This window comes from Bombus vancouverensis, chromosome 11 (assembly GCF_051014615.1).
Source record: "Bombus vancouverensis nearcticus chromosome 11, iyBomVanc1_principal, whole genome shotgun sequence".
Taxonomy (NCBI): Eukaryota; Metazoa; Arthropoda; class Insecta; order Hymenoptera; family Apidae; genus Bombus; species Bombus vancouverensis.
In genome coordinates, this window is record NC_134921.1 from 5,208,393 (window position 1) to 5,224,603 (window position 16,211).

Consider the following 16,211-nt stretch of genomic DNA (forward strand, 5'->3'; position numbering starts at 1 on the left):
GTATAACGTTTTAACGTAATACGTTATGTGGCATAACGTTATAACGTAATACGTTATATAGTATAACGTCATAACGTACTACGTTATATGGTATAACGTTATAACGTAATACGTTATATGGTATAACGTTATAACGTAATCCGTTATATGGTGTAACGTTATTACGTAATACATTATATGGTATAACGTCATAACGTAATACGTTATAAGGTATAACGTTATAACGTAATACGTTATAAGGTATAACGTTATAACGTAATACGTTATATGGTATAACGTCATAACGTAGTACGTTATATGGTATAACGTTATAACGTAATACGTTATATGGTATAACGTTATAACGTAATACGTTATATGGTATAACGTTATAACGTAATACGTTATATGGTATAACGTTATAACGTAGTACGTTATATAACATAACGTTATATGGTACAACGTTATAACGTATTACGTTATATAGTATAACGTCATAACGTAGAACGTTATATGGTATAACGTTATAACGTAATACGTTATGTGGCATAACGTTATAACGTAATACGTTATATAGTATAACGTCATAACGTAGAACGTTATATGGTATAACGTTATAACGTAATACGTTATATGGTATAACGTTATAACGTAATAAGTTATATGGTATAACGTTATAACGTAATACGTTACATGGTATAACGTTTTAACGTAATACGTTATATGGTATAACGTTATAACGTAATACGTTATATGGTACAACGTTATAACGTAGTACGTTATATAACATAACGTTATATGGTACAACGTTATAACGTATTACGTTATAAGGTATAACGTTTTAACGTAATACGTTATGTGGCATAACGTTATAACGTAATACGTTATATAGTATAACGTCATAACGTAGAACGTTATATGGTATAACGTTATAACGTAATACGTTATATGGTATAACGTTATAACGTAATAAGTTATATGGTATAACGTTATAACGTAATACGTTACATGGTATAACGTTATAACGTAATACGTTATATGGTATAACGTTATAACGTAATACGTTATATAGTATAACGTTATAACGTAATACGTTATATAACATAACGTTATATGGTACAACGTTATAACGTAATACGTTATATGGTATAACGTTTTAACGTAATACGTTATGTGGCATAACGTTATAATGTAATACGTTATATGGTATAACGTCATAACGTAGTACGTTATATGGTATAACGTTATAACGTAATACGTTATATGGTATAACGTTATAACGTTATAACGTAATACGTTATATGGTATAACGTTATAACGTAGTACGTTATATAACATATCGTTATATGGTACAACGTTATAACGTATTACGTTATAAGGTATAACGTTTTAGCGTAATACGTTATGTGGCATAACGTTATAACGTAATACGTTATATAGTATAACGTCATAACGTAGTACGTTATATGGTATAACGTTATAACGTAATACGTTATATGGTATAACGTTATAACGTAATACGTTATAAGGTATAACGTTATAACGTAATACGTTATAAGGTATAACGTTATAACGTAATACGTTATATGGTATAACGTTATAACGTAATATGTTATATGGTATAACGTTATAACGTAATACGTTATATGGTATTACGTTATAACGTAGTACGTTATATGGTATAACGTTGTAACGTATTACGTTATAAGGTATAACGTTTTAACGTAATACGTTATGTGGCATAACGTTATAACGTAATACGTTATATAGTATAACGTCATAACGTAGTACGTTATATGGTATAACGTTATAACGTAGTACGTTATATAACATAACGTTATATGGTACAACGTTATAACGTATTACGTTATAAGGTATAACGTTTTAGCGTAATACGTTATGTGGCATAACGTTATAACGTAATACGTTATATAGTATAACGTCATAACGTAGTACGTTATATGGTATAACGTTATAACGTAATACGTTATATGGTATAACGTTATAACGTAATACGTTATATGGTATAACGTTATAACGTAATACGTTATATGGTATAACGTTATAACGTAGTACGTTATATGGTATAACGTTATAACGTAATACGTTATATGGTATAACGTTATAACGTAATACGTTGTATGGTATAACGTTATAACGTAATACGTTATATAGTATAACGTTATAACGTAATACGTTATATAACATAACGTTATATGGTATAACGTTGTAACGTATTACGTTATAAGGTATAACGTTTTAACGTAATACGTTATATGGTATAACGTTATAACGTAATACGTTATAAGGTATAATGTTATAACGTAATACGTTATATGGTATAACGTTATAAAGTAATACGTTATATGGTGTAACGTTATAACATAATACATTATATGGTATAACGTCATAACGTAATACGTTATAAGGTATAACGTTATAACGTAATACATTATAAGGTATAACGTTATAACGTAATACGTTATAAGGTATAACGTTATAACGTAATACGTTATAAGGTATAACGTTATAACGTAATACGTTATATGGTATAACGTTATAACGTAATACGTTATATGGTATAACGTTATAACGTAATACGTTATATGGTATAACGTTATAACGTAATACATTATATGGTATAACGTTATAACGTAATACGTTATAAGGTATAACGTTATAACGTAATACGTTATATGGTATAACGTTATAACGTAATACGTTATATGGTATAACGTTATAACGTAATACGTTATATGGTATAACGTTATAACGTAATACGTTATATGGTGTAACGTTATAACGTAATACGTTATATAACATAACGTTATATGGCATAACGTTATAGCGTAATACGTTATACGGTATAACGTTTTAACGTAATACGTTATATGGTATAACGTTATATCGTAATACGTTATATGGTGTAACGTTATAACGTAGTACGTTATATAACATAACGTTATATGGTACAACGTTATAACGTATTACGTTATAAGGTATAACGTTTTAACGTAATACGTTATATGGCATAACGTTATAACGTAATACGTTATATGGTATAACGTCATAACGTAGTACGTTATATGGTATAACGTTATAACGTAATACGTTATATAGTATAACGTTATAACGTAATACGTTATATGGTATAACGTTATAACGTAATACGTTATATGGTATAACGTTATAACGTATTACGTTATATGGTATAACGTTATAACGTAATACGTTATATGGTATAACGTTATAACGTAATACGTTATAAGGTATAACGTTATAACGTAATACGTTATAAGGTATAACGTTATAACGTAATACGTTATATGGTATAACGTTATAACGTAATATGTTATATGGTATAACGTTATAACGTAATACGTTATATGGTATAACGTTATAACGTATTACGTTATATGGTATAACGTTATAACGTAATACGTTATGTGGCATAACGTTATAACGTAATACGTTATATAGTATAACGTCATAACGTAGTACGTTATATGGTATAACGTTATAACGTAATACGTTATATGGTATAACGTTATAACGTAATACGTTATGTGTCATAACGTTATAACGTAATACGTTATATAGTATAACGTCATAACGTAATACATTATATGGTATAACGTTATAACGTAATACGTTATATGGTATAACGTTATAACGTATTACGTTATATGGTATAACGTTATAACGTAATACGTTATATGGTATAACGTTATAACGTAGTACGTTATATAACATAACGTTATATGGTACAACGTTATAACGTATTACGTTATAAGGTATAACGTTTTAACGTAATACATTATGTGTCATAACGTTATAACGTAATACGTTATATAGTATAACGTCATAACGTAGTACGTTATATGGTATAACGTTATAACGTAATACGTTATATGGTATAACGTTATAACGAAATACGTTATATGGTATAACGTTATAACGTAATACGTTATATGGTATAACGTTATAACGTAATACGTTATATGGTATAACGTTATAACGTAATACGTTATATAGTATAACGTTATAACGTAATACGTTATATAACATAACGTTATATGGTACAACGTTATAACGTAATACGTTATATGGTATAACGTTATAACGTAATACGTTATAAGGTATAACGTTATAACGTAATACGTTATAAGGTATAACGTTATAACGTAATACGTTATATGGTATAACGTTATAACGTAATACGTTATATGGTATAACGTTATAACGTAATACGTTATATGGTATAACGTTATAACGTATTACGTTATATGGTATAACGTTATAACGTAATACGTTATATGGTATAACGTTATAACGTAGTACGTTATATAACATAACGTTATATGGTACAACGTTATAACGTATTACGTTATAAGGTATAACGTTTTAACATAATACGTTATATGGCATAACGTTATAACGTAATACGTTATATGGTATAACGTCATAACGTAGTACGTTATATGGTATAACGTTATAACGTAATACGTTATATGGTACAACGTTATAACGTAGTACGTTATATAACATAACGTTATATGGTACAACGTTATAACGTATTACGTTATAAGGTATAACGTTTTAACGTAATACGTTATGTGGCATAACGTTATAATGTAATACGTTATATGGTATAACGTCATAACGTAGTACGTTATATGGTTTAACGTTATAACGTAATACGTTATATGGTATAACGTTATAACGTTATAACGTAATACGTTATATGGTATAACGTTATAACGTAGTACGTTATATAACATAACGTTATATGGTACAAAGTTATAACGTATTACGTTATAAGGTATAACGTTTTAACGTAATACGTTATGTGGCATAACGTTATAACGTAATACGTTATATAGTATAACGTCATAACGTAGTACGTTATGTGGTATAACGTTATAACGTAATACGTTATATGGTATAACGTTATAACGTAATACGTTATATGGTATAACGTTATAACGTAATACGTTATATGGTATAACGTTATAACGTAATACGTTATATGGTATAACGTTATAACGTAATACGTTATATAGTATAACGTTATAACGTAATACGTTATATAACATAACGTTATATGGTACAAAGTTATAACGTAATACGTTATATGGTATAACGTTATAACGTATTACGTTATATGGTATAACGTTATAACGTATTACGTTATATAGTATAACGTCATAACGTAGTACGTTATATGGTATAACGTTATAACGTAGTACGTTATATGGTATAACGTTATAACGTATTACGTTATATGGTATAACGTTATAACGTAATACGTTATATCGTATAACGTTATAACGTAATACGTTATAAGGTATAACGTTATAACGTAATACGTTATATGGTATAACGTTATAACGTAATACGTTATATGGTATAACGTTATAACGTAATACGTTATAAGGTATAACGTTATAACGTAATACGTTATAAGGTATAACGTTATAACGTAATACGTTATATGGTATAACGTTATAACGTAATACGTTATATGGTATAACGTTATAACGTAGTACGTTATATAACACAACGATATGGTACAACGTTATAACGTATTACGTTATAAGGTATAACGTTTTAACGTAATACGTTATGTGGCATAACGTTATAACGTAATACGTTATATAGTATAACGTCATAACGTAGTACGTTATATGGTATAACGTTATAACGTAATACGTTATATGGTATAACGTTATAACGTAATACGTTATATGGTATAACGTTATAACGTAATACGTTACATGGTATAACGTTATACCGTAATACGTTATATAGTATAACGTTATAACGTAATACGTTATATAACATAACGTTATATGGTAAACGTTATAACGTAATACGTTATATGGTATAACGTTATAACGTATTACGTTATATGGTATAACGTTATAACGTAATACGTTATATAGTATAACGTCATAACGTAGTACGTTATATGGTATAACGTTATAACGTAGTACGTTATATGGTATAACGTTGTAACGTATTACGTTATAAGGTATAACGTTTTAACGTAATACGTTATGTGGCATAACGTTATAACGTAATACGTTATATAGTATAACGTCATAACGTACTACGTTATATGGTATAACGTTATAACGTAATACGTTATATGGTATAACGTTATAACGTAATCCGTTATATGGTGTAACGTTATTACGTAATACATTATATGGTATAACGTCATAACGTAATACGTTATAAGGTATAACGTTATAACGTAATACGTTATAAGGTATAACGTTATAACGTAATACGTTATATGGTATAACGTCATAACGTAGTACGTTATATGGTATAACGTTATAACGTAATACGTTATATGGTATAACGTTATAACGTAATACGTTATATGGTATAACGTTATAACGTAATACGTTATATGGTATAACGTTATAACGTAGTACGTTATATAACATAACGTTATATGGTACAACGTTATAACGTATTACGTTATATAGTATAACGTCATAACGTAGAACGTTATATGGTATAACGTTATAACGTAATACGTTATGTGGCATAACGTTATAACGTAATACGTTATATAGTATAACGTCATAACGTAGAACGTTATATGGTATAACGTTATAACGTAATACGTTATGTGGCATAACGTTATAATGTAATACGTTATATGGTATAACGTCATAACGTAGTACGTTATATGGTATAACGTTGTAACGTATTACGTTATAAGGTATAACGTTTTAACGTAATACGTTATGTGGCATAACGTTATAACGTAATACGTTATATAGTATAACGTCATAACGTAGTACGTTATATGGTATAACGTTATAACGTAGTACGTTATATAACATAACGTTATATGGTACAACGTTATAACGTATTACGTTATAAGGTATAACGTTTTAGCGTAATACGTTATGTGGCATAACGTTATAACGTAATACGTTATATAGTATAACGTCATAACGTAGTACGTTATATGGTATAACGTTATAACGTAATACGTTATATGGTATAACGTTATAACGTAATACGTTATATGGTATAACGTTATAACGTAATACGTTATATGGTATAACGTTATAACGTAGTACGTTATATGGTATAACGTTATAACGTAATACGTTATATGGTATAACGTTATAACGTAATACGTTGTATGGTATAACGTTATAACGTAATACGTTATATAGTATAACGTTATAACGTAATACGTTATATAACATAACGTTATATGGTATAACGTTGTAACGTATTACGTTATAAGGTATAACGTTTTAACGTAATACGTTATATGGTATAACGTTATAACGTAATACGTTATAAGGTATAATGTTATAACGTAATACGTTATATGGTATAACGTTATAAAGTAATACGTTATATGGTGTAACGTTATAACATAATACATTATATGGTATAACGTCATAACGTAATACGTTATAAGGTATAACGTTATAACGTAATACATTATAAGGTATAACGTTATAACGTAATACGTTATAAGGTATAACGTTATAACGTAATACGTTATAAGGTATAACGTTATAACGTAATACGTTATATGGTATAACGTTATAACGTAATACGTTATATGGTATAACGTTATAACGTAATACGTTATATGGTATAACGTTATAACGTAATACATTATATGGTATAACGTTATAACGTAATACGTTATAAGGTATAACGTTATAACGTAATACGTTATATGGTATAACGTTATAACGTAATACGTTATATGGTATAACGTTATAACGTAATACGTTATATGGTATAACGTTATAACGTAATACGTTATATGGTGTAACGTTATAACGTAATACGTTATATAACATAACGTTATATGGCATAACGTTATAGCGTAATACGTTATACGGTATAACGTTTTAACGTAATACGTTATATGGTATAACGTTATATCGTAATACGTTATATGGTGTAACGTTATAACGTAGTACGTTATATAACATAACGTTATATGGTACAACGTTATAACGTATTACGTTATAAGGTATAACGTTTTAACGTAATACGTTATATGGCATAACGTTATAACGTAATACGTTATATGGTATAACGTCATAACGTAGTACGTTATATGGTATAACGTTATAACGTAATACGTTATATAGTATAACGTTATAACGTAATACGTTATATGGTATAACGTTATAACGTAATACGTTATATGGTATAACGTTATAACGTATTACGTTATATGGTATAACGTTATAACGTAATACGTTATATGGTATAACGTTATAACGTAATACGTTATAAGGTATAACGTTATAACGTAATACGTTATAAGGTATAACGTTATAACGTAATACGTTATATGGTATAACGTTATAACGTAATATGTTATATGGTATAACGTTATAACGTAATACGTTATATGGTATAACGTTATAACGTATTACGTTATATGGTATAACGTTATAACGTAATACGTTATGTGGCATAACGTTATAACGTAATACGTTATATAGTATAACGTCATAACGTAGTACGTTATATGGTATAACGTTATAACGTAATACGTTATATGGTATAACGTTATAACGTAATACGTTATGTGTCATAACGTTATAACGTAATACGTTATATAGTATAACGTCATAACGTAATACATTATATGGTATAACGTTATAACGTAATACGTTATATGGTATAACGTTATAACGTATTACGTTATATGGTATAACGTTATAACGTAATACGTTATATGGTATAACGTTATAACGTAGTACGTTATATAACATAACGTTATATGGTACAACGTTATAACGTATTACGTTATAAGGTATAACGTTTTAACGTAATACGTTATGTGTCATAACGTTATAACGTAATACGTTATATAGTATAACGTCATAACGTAGTACGTTATATGGTATAACGTTATAACGTAATACGTTATATGGTATAACGTTATAACGTAATACGTTATATGGTATAACGTTATAACGTAATACGTTATATGGTATAACGTTATAACGTAATACGTTATATGGTATAACGTTATAACGTAATACGTTATATAGTATAACGTTATAACGTAATACGTTATATAACATAACGTTATATGGTACAACGTTATAACGTAATACGTTATATGGTATAACGTTATAACGTATTACGTTATATGGTATAACGTTATAACGTATTACGTTATATAGTATAACGTCATAACGTAGTACGTTATATGGTATAACGTTATAACGTAGTACGTTATATGGTATAACGTTATAACGTATTACGTTATATGGTATAACGTTATAACGTAATACGTTATATAGTATAACGTCATAACGTAGTACGTTATATGGTATAACGTTATAACGTAGTACGTTATATGGTATAACGTTGTAACGTATTACGTTATAAGGTATAACGTTTTAACGTAATACGTTATGTGGCATAACGTTATAACGTAATACGTTATATAGTATAACGTCATAACGTAGTACGTTATATGGTATAACGTTATAACGTAATACGTTATATGGTATAACGTTATAACGTAATACGTTATATGGTATAACGTTATAACGTAATACGTTATATAGTATAACGTTATAACGTAATACGTTATATAACATAACGTTATATGGTATAACGTTGTAACGTATTACGTTATAAGGTATAACGTTTTAACGTAATACGTTATATGGTATAACGTTATAAGGTAATACGTTATAAGGTATAATGTTATAACGTAATACGTTATATGGTATAACGTTATAAAGTAATACGTTATATGGTGTAACGTTATAACGTAATACATTATATGGTATAACGTCATAACGTAATACGTTATAAGGTATAACGTTATAACGTAATACATTATAAGGTATAACGTTATAACGTAATACGTTATAAGGTATAACGTTATAACGTAATACGTTATATGGTATAACGTTATAACGTAATACGTTATATGGTATAACGTTATAACGTAATACGTTATATGGTATAACGTTATAACGTAATACATTATATGGTATAACGTTATAACGTAATACGTTATAAGGTATAACGTTATAACGTAATACGTTATATGGTATAACGTTATAACGTAATACGTTATATGGTATAACGTTATAACGTAATACGTTATATGGTATAACGTTATAACGTAATACGTTATATGGTATAACGTTATAACGTAATACGTTATATGGTGTAACGTTATAACGTAATACGTTATATAACATAACGTTATATGGCATAACGTTATAGCGTAATACGTTATACGGTATAACGTTTTAACGTAATACGTTATATGGTATAACGTTATATCGTAATACGTTATATGGTATAACGTTATAACGTAGTACGTTATATAACATAACGTTATATGGTACAACGTTATAACGTATTACGTTATAAGGTATAACGTTTTAACGTAATACGTTATATGGCATAACGTTATAACGTAAAACGTTATATGGTATAACGTCATAACGTAGTACGTTATATGGTATAACGTTATAACGTAATACGTTATATAGTATAACGTTATAACGTAATACGTTATATGGTATAACGTTATAACGTAATACGTTATATGGTATAACGTTATAACGTATTACGTTATATGGTATAACGTTATAACGTAATACGTTATATGGTATAACGTTATAACGTAATACGTTATAAGGTATAACGTTATAACGTAATACGTTATAAGGTATAACGTTATAACGTAATACGTTATAAGGTATAACGTTATAACGTAATACGTTATATGGTATAACGTTATAACGTAATACGTTATATGGTATAACGTTATAACGTAATACGTTATATGGTATTACGTTATAACGTTATACCATATAACGTATTACGTTATAACGTTATAGCATATAACGTAACGTAATACATTATATGGTATAACGTTATAACGTAATACGTTATATGGTATAACGTTATAACGTATTACGTTATATGGTATAACGTTATAACGTAATACGTTATATGGTATAACGTTATAACGTAGTACGTTATATAACATAACGTTATATGGTACAACGTTATAACGTATTACGTTATAAGGTATAACGTTTTAACATAATACGTTATATGGCATAACGTTATAACGTAATACGTTATATGGTATAACGTTATAACGTATTACGTTATATGGTATAACGTCATAACTTAGTACGTTATATGGTATAACGTTATAACGTAATACGTTATATGGTACAACGTTATAACGTAGTACGTTATATAACATAACGTTATATGGTACAACGTTATAACGTATTACGTTATAAGGTATAACGTTTTAACGTAATACGTTATGTGGCATAACGTTATAATGTAATACGTTATATGGTATAACGTCATAACGTAGTACGTTATATGGTATAACGTTATAACGTAATACGTTATATGGTATAACGTTATAACGTTATAACGTAATACGTTATATGGTATAACGTTATAACGTAGTACGTTATATAACATAACGTTATATGGTACAAAGTTATAACGTATTACGTTATAAGGTATAACGTTTTAACGTAATACGTTATGTGGCATAACGTTATAACGTAATACGTTATATAGTATAACGTCATAACGTAGTACGTTATATGGTATAACGTTATAACGTAATACGTTATATGGTATAACGTTATAACGTAATACGTTATATGGTATAACGTTATAACGTAATACGTTATATGGTATAACGTTATAACGTAATACGTTATATGGTATAACGTTATAACGTAATACGTTATATAGTATAACGTTATAACGTAATACGTTATATAACATAACGTTATATGGTACAAAGTTATAACGTAATACGTTATATGGTATAACGTTATAACGTATTACGTTATATGGTATAACGTTATAACGTATTACGTTATATAGTATAACGTCATAACGTAGTACGTTATATGGTATAACGTTATAACGTAGTACGTTATATGGTATAACGTTATAACGTATTACGTTATATGGTATAACGTTATAACGTAATACGTTATATGGTATAACGTTATAACGTAATACGTTATAAGGTATAACGTTATAACGTAATACGTTATATGGTATAACGTTATAACGTAATACGTTATATGGTATAACGTTATAACGTAATACGTTATAAGGTATAACGTTATAACGTAATACGTTATAAGGTATAACGTTATAACGTAATACGTTATATGGTATAACGTTATAACGTAATACGTTATATGGTATAACGTTATAACGTAATACGTTATATGGTATAACGTTATAACGTAATACATTATATGGTATAACGTTATAACGTAATACGTTATATGGTATAACGTTATAACGTATTACGTTATATGGTATAACGTTATAACGTATTACGTTATATGGTATAACGTTATAACGTAGTACGTTATATAACATAACGTTATATGGTACAACGTTATAACGTATTACGTTATAAGGTATAACGTTTTAACATAATACGTTATATGGCATAACGTTATAACGTAATACGTTATATGGTATAACGTTATAACGTAATACGTTATATGGTATAACGTTATAAAGTAATACGTTATATGGTGTAACGTTATAACGTAATACATTATATGGTATAACGTCATAACGTAATACGTTATAAGGTATAACGTTATAACGTAATACATTATAAGGTATAACGATATAACGTAATACGTTATAAGGTATAACGTTATAACGTAATACGTTATATGGTATAACGTTATAACGTAATACGTTATATGGTATAACGTTATAACGTAATACGTTATATGGTATAACGTTATAACGTAATACATTATATGGTATAACGTTATAACGTAATACGTTATAAGGTATAACGTTATAACGTAATACGTTATATGGTATAACGTTATAACGTAATACGTTATATGGTATAACGTTATAACGTAATACGTTATATGGTATAACGTTATAACGTAATACGTTATATGGTGTAACGTTATAACGTAATACGTTATATAACATAACGTTATATGGCATAACGTTATAGCGTAATACGTTATACGGTATAACGTTTTAACGTAATACGTTATATGGTATAACGTTATATCGTAATACGTTATATGGTACAACGTTATAACGTAGTACGTTATATAACATAACGTTATATGGTACAACGTTATAACGTATTACGTTATAAGGTATAACGTTTTAACGTAATACGTTATGTGGCATAACGTTATAATGTAATACGTTATATGGTATAACGTCATAACGTAGTACGTTATATGGTATAACGTTATAAGGTAATACGTTATATGGTATAACGTTATAACGTTATAACGTAATACGTTATATGGTATAACGTTATAACGTAGTACGTTATATAACATAACGTTATATGGTACAAAGTTATAACGTATTACGTTATAAGGTATAACGTTTTAACGTAATACGTTATGTGGCATAACGTTATAACGTAATACGTTATATAGTATAACGTCATAACGTAGTACGTTATATGGTATAACGTTATAACGTAATACGTTATATGGTATAACGTCATAACGTAATACGTTATAAGGTATAACGTTATAACGTAATACATTATAAGGTATAACGTTATAACGTAATACGTTATAAGGTATAACGTTATAACGTAATACGTTATATGGTATAACGTTATAACGTAATACGTTATATGGTATAACGTCATAACGTAATACGTTATAAGGTATAACGTTATAACGTAATACATTATAAGGTATAACGTTATAACGTAATACGTTATAAGGTATAACGTTATAACGTAATACGTTATATGGTATAACGTTATAACGTAATACGTTATATGGTATAACGTTATAACGTAATACGTTATATGGTATAACGTTATAACGTAATACATTATATGGTATAACGTTATAACGTAATACGTTATAAGGTATAACGTTATAACGTAATACGTTATATGGTATAACGTTATAACGTAATACGTTATATGGTATAACGTTATATCGTAATACGTTATATGGTATAACGTTATAACGTAATACGTTATATGGTGTAACGTTATAACGTAATACGTTATATAACATAACGTTATATGGCATAACGTTATAGCGTAATACGTTATACGGTATAACGTTTTAACGTAATACGTTATATGGTATAACGTTATATCGTAATACGTTATATGGTACAACGTTATAACGTAGTATGTTATATAACATAACGTTATATGGTACAACGTTATAACGTATTACGTTATAAGGTATAACGTTTTAACGTAATACGTTATATGGTATAACGTTATAACGTAATACGTTATATGGTATAACGTTATAACGTAATACGTTATATGGTATAACGTTATAACGTAATACGTTATATGGTATAACGTTATAACGTAATACGTTATATAGTATAACGTTATAACGTAATACGTTATATAACATAACGTTATATGGTACAAAGTTATAACGTAATACGTTATATGGTATAACGTTATAACGTATTACGTTATATGGTATAACGTTATAACGTATTACGTTATATAGTATAACGTCATAACGTAGTACGTTATATGGTATAACGTTATAACGTAGTACGTTATATGGTATAACGTTATAACGTATTACGTTATATGGTATAACGTTATAACGTAATACGTTATATGGTATAACGTTATAACGTAATACGTTATAAGGTATAACGTTATAACGTAATACGTTATATGGTATAACGTTATAACGTAATACGTTATATGGTATAACGTTATAACGTAATACGTTATAAGGTATAACGTTATAACGTAATACGTTTTAAGGTATAACGTTATAACGTAATACGTTATATGGTATAACGTTATAACGTAATACGTTATATGGTATAACGTTATAACGTAATACGTTATATGGTATAACGTTATAACGTAATACATTATATGGTATAACGTTATAACGTAATACGTTATATGGTATAACGTTATAACGTATTACGTTATATGGTATAACGTTATAACGTTTTACGTTATATGGTATAACGTTATAACGTAATACGTTATATGGTATAACGTTATAAAGTAATACGCTATATGGTGTAACGTTATAACGTAATACATTATATGGTATAACGTCATAACGTAATACGTTATAAGGTATAACGTTATAACGTAATACATTATAAGGTATAACGTTATAACGTAATACGTTATAAGGTATAACGTTATAACGTAATACGTTATATGGTATAACGTTATAACGTAATACGTTATATGGTATAACGTTATAACGTAATACGTTATATGGTATAACGTTATAACGTAATACGTTATATGGTATAACGTTATAACGTAATACGTTATAAGGTATAACGTTATAACGTAATACGTTATATGGTATAACGTTATAACGTAATACGTTATATGGTATAACGTTATAACGTAATACGTTATATGGTGTAACGTTATAACGTAATACGTTATATAACATAACGTTATATGGCATAACGTTATAGCGTAATACGTTATACGGTATAACGTTTTAACGTAATACGTTATATGGTATAACGTTATATCGTAATACGTTATATGGTATAACGTTATAACGCAGTACGTTATATAACATAACGTTATATGGTACAACGTTATAACGTATTACGTTATAAGGTATAACGTTTTAACGTAATACGTTATATGGCATAACGTTATAACGTAATACGTTATATGGTATAACGTCATAACGTAGTACGTTATATGGTATAACGTTATAACGTAATACGTTATATAGTATAACGTTATAACGTAATACGTTATATGGTATAACGTTATAACGTAATACGTTATATGGTATAACGTTATAACGTATTACGTTATATGGTATAACGTTATAACGTAATACGTTATATGGTATAACGTTATAACGTAATACGTTATAAGGTATAACGTTATAACGTAATACGTTATAAGGTATAACGTTATAACGTAATACGTTATATGGTATAACGTTATAACGTAATACGTTATATGGTATAACGTTATAACGTAATACGTTATATGGTATTACGTTATAACGTTATACCATATAACGTACTACGTTATAACGTTATACCATATAACGTAACGTAATACATTATATGGTATAACGTTATAACGTAATACGTTATATGGTATAACGTTATAGCGTATTACGTTATATGGTATAACGTTATAACGTAATACGTTATATGGTATAACGTTATAACGT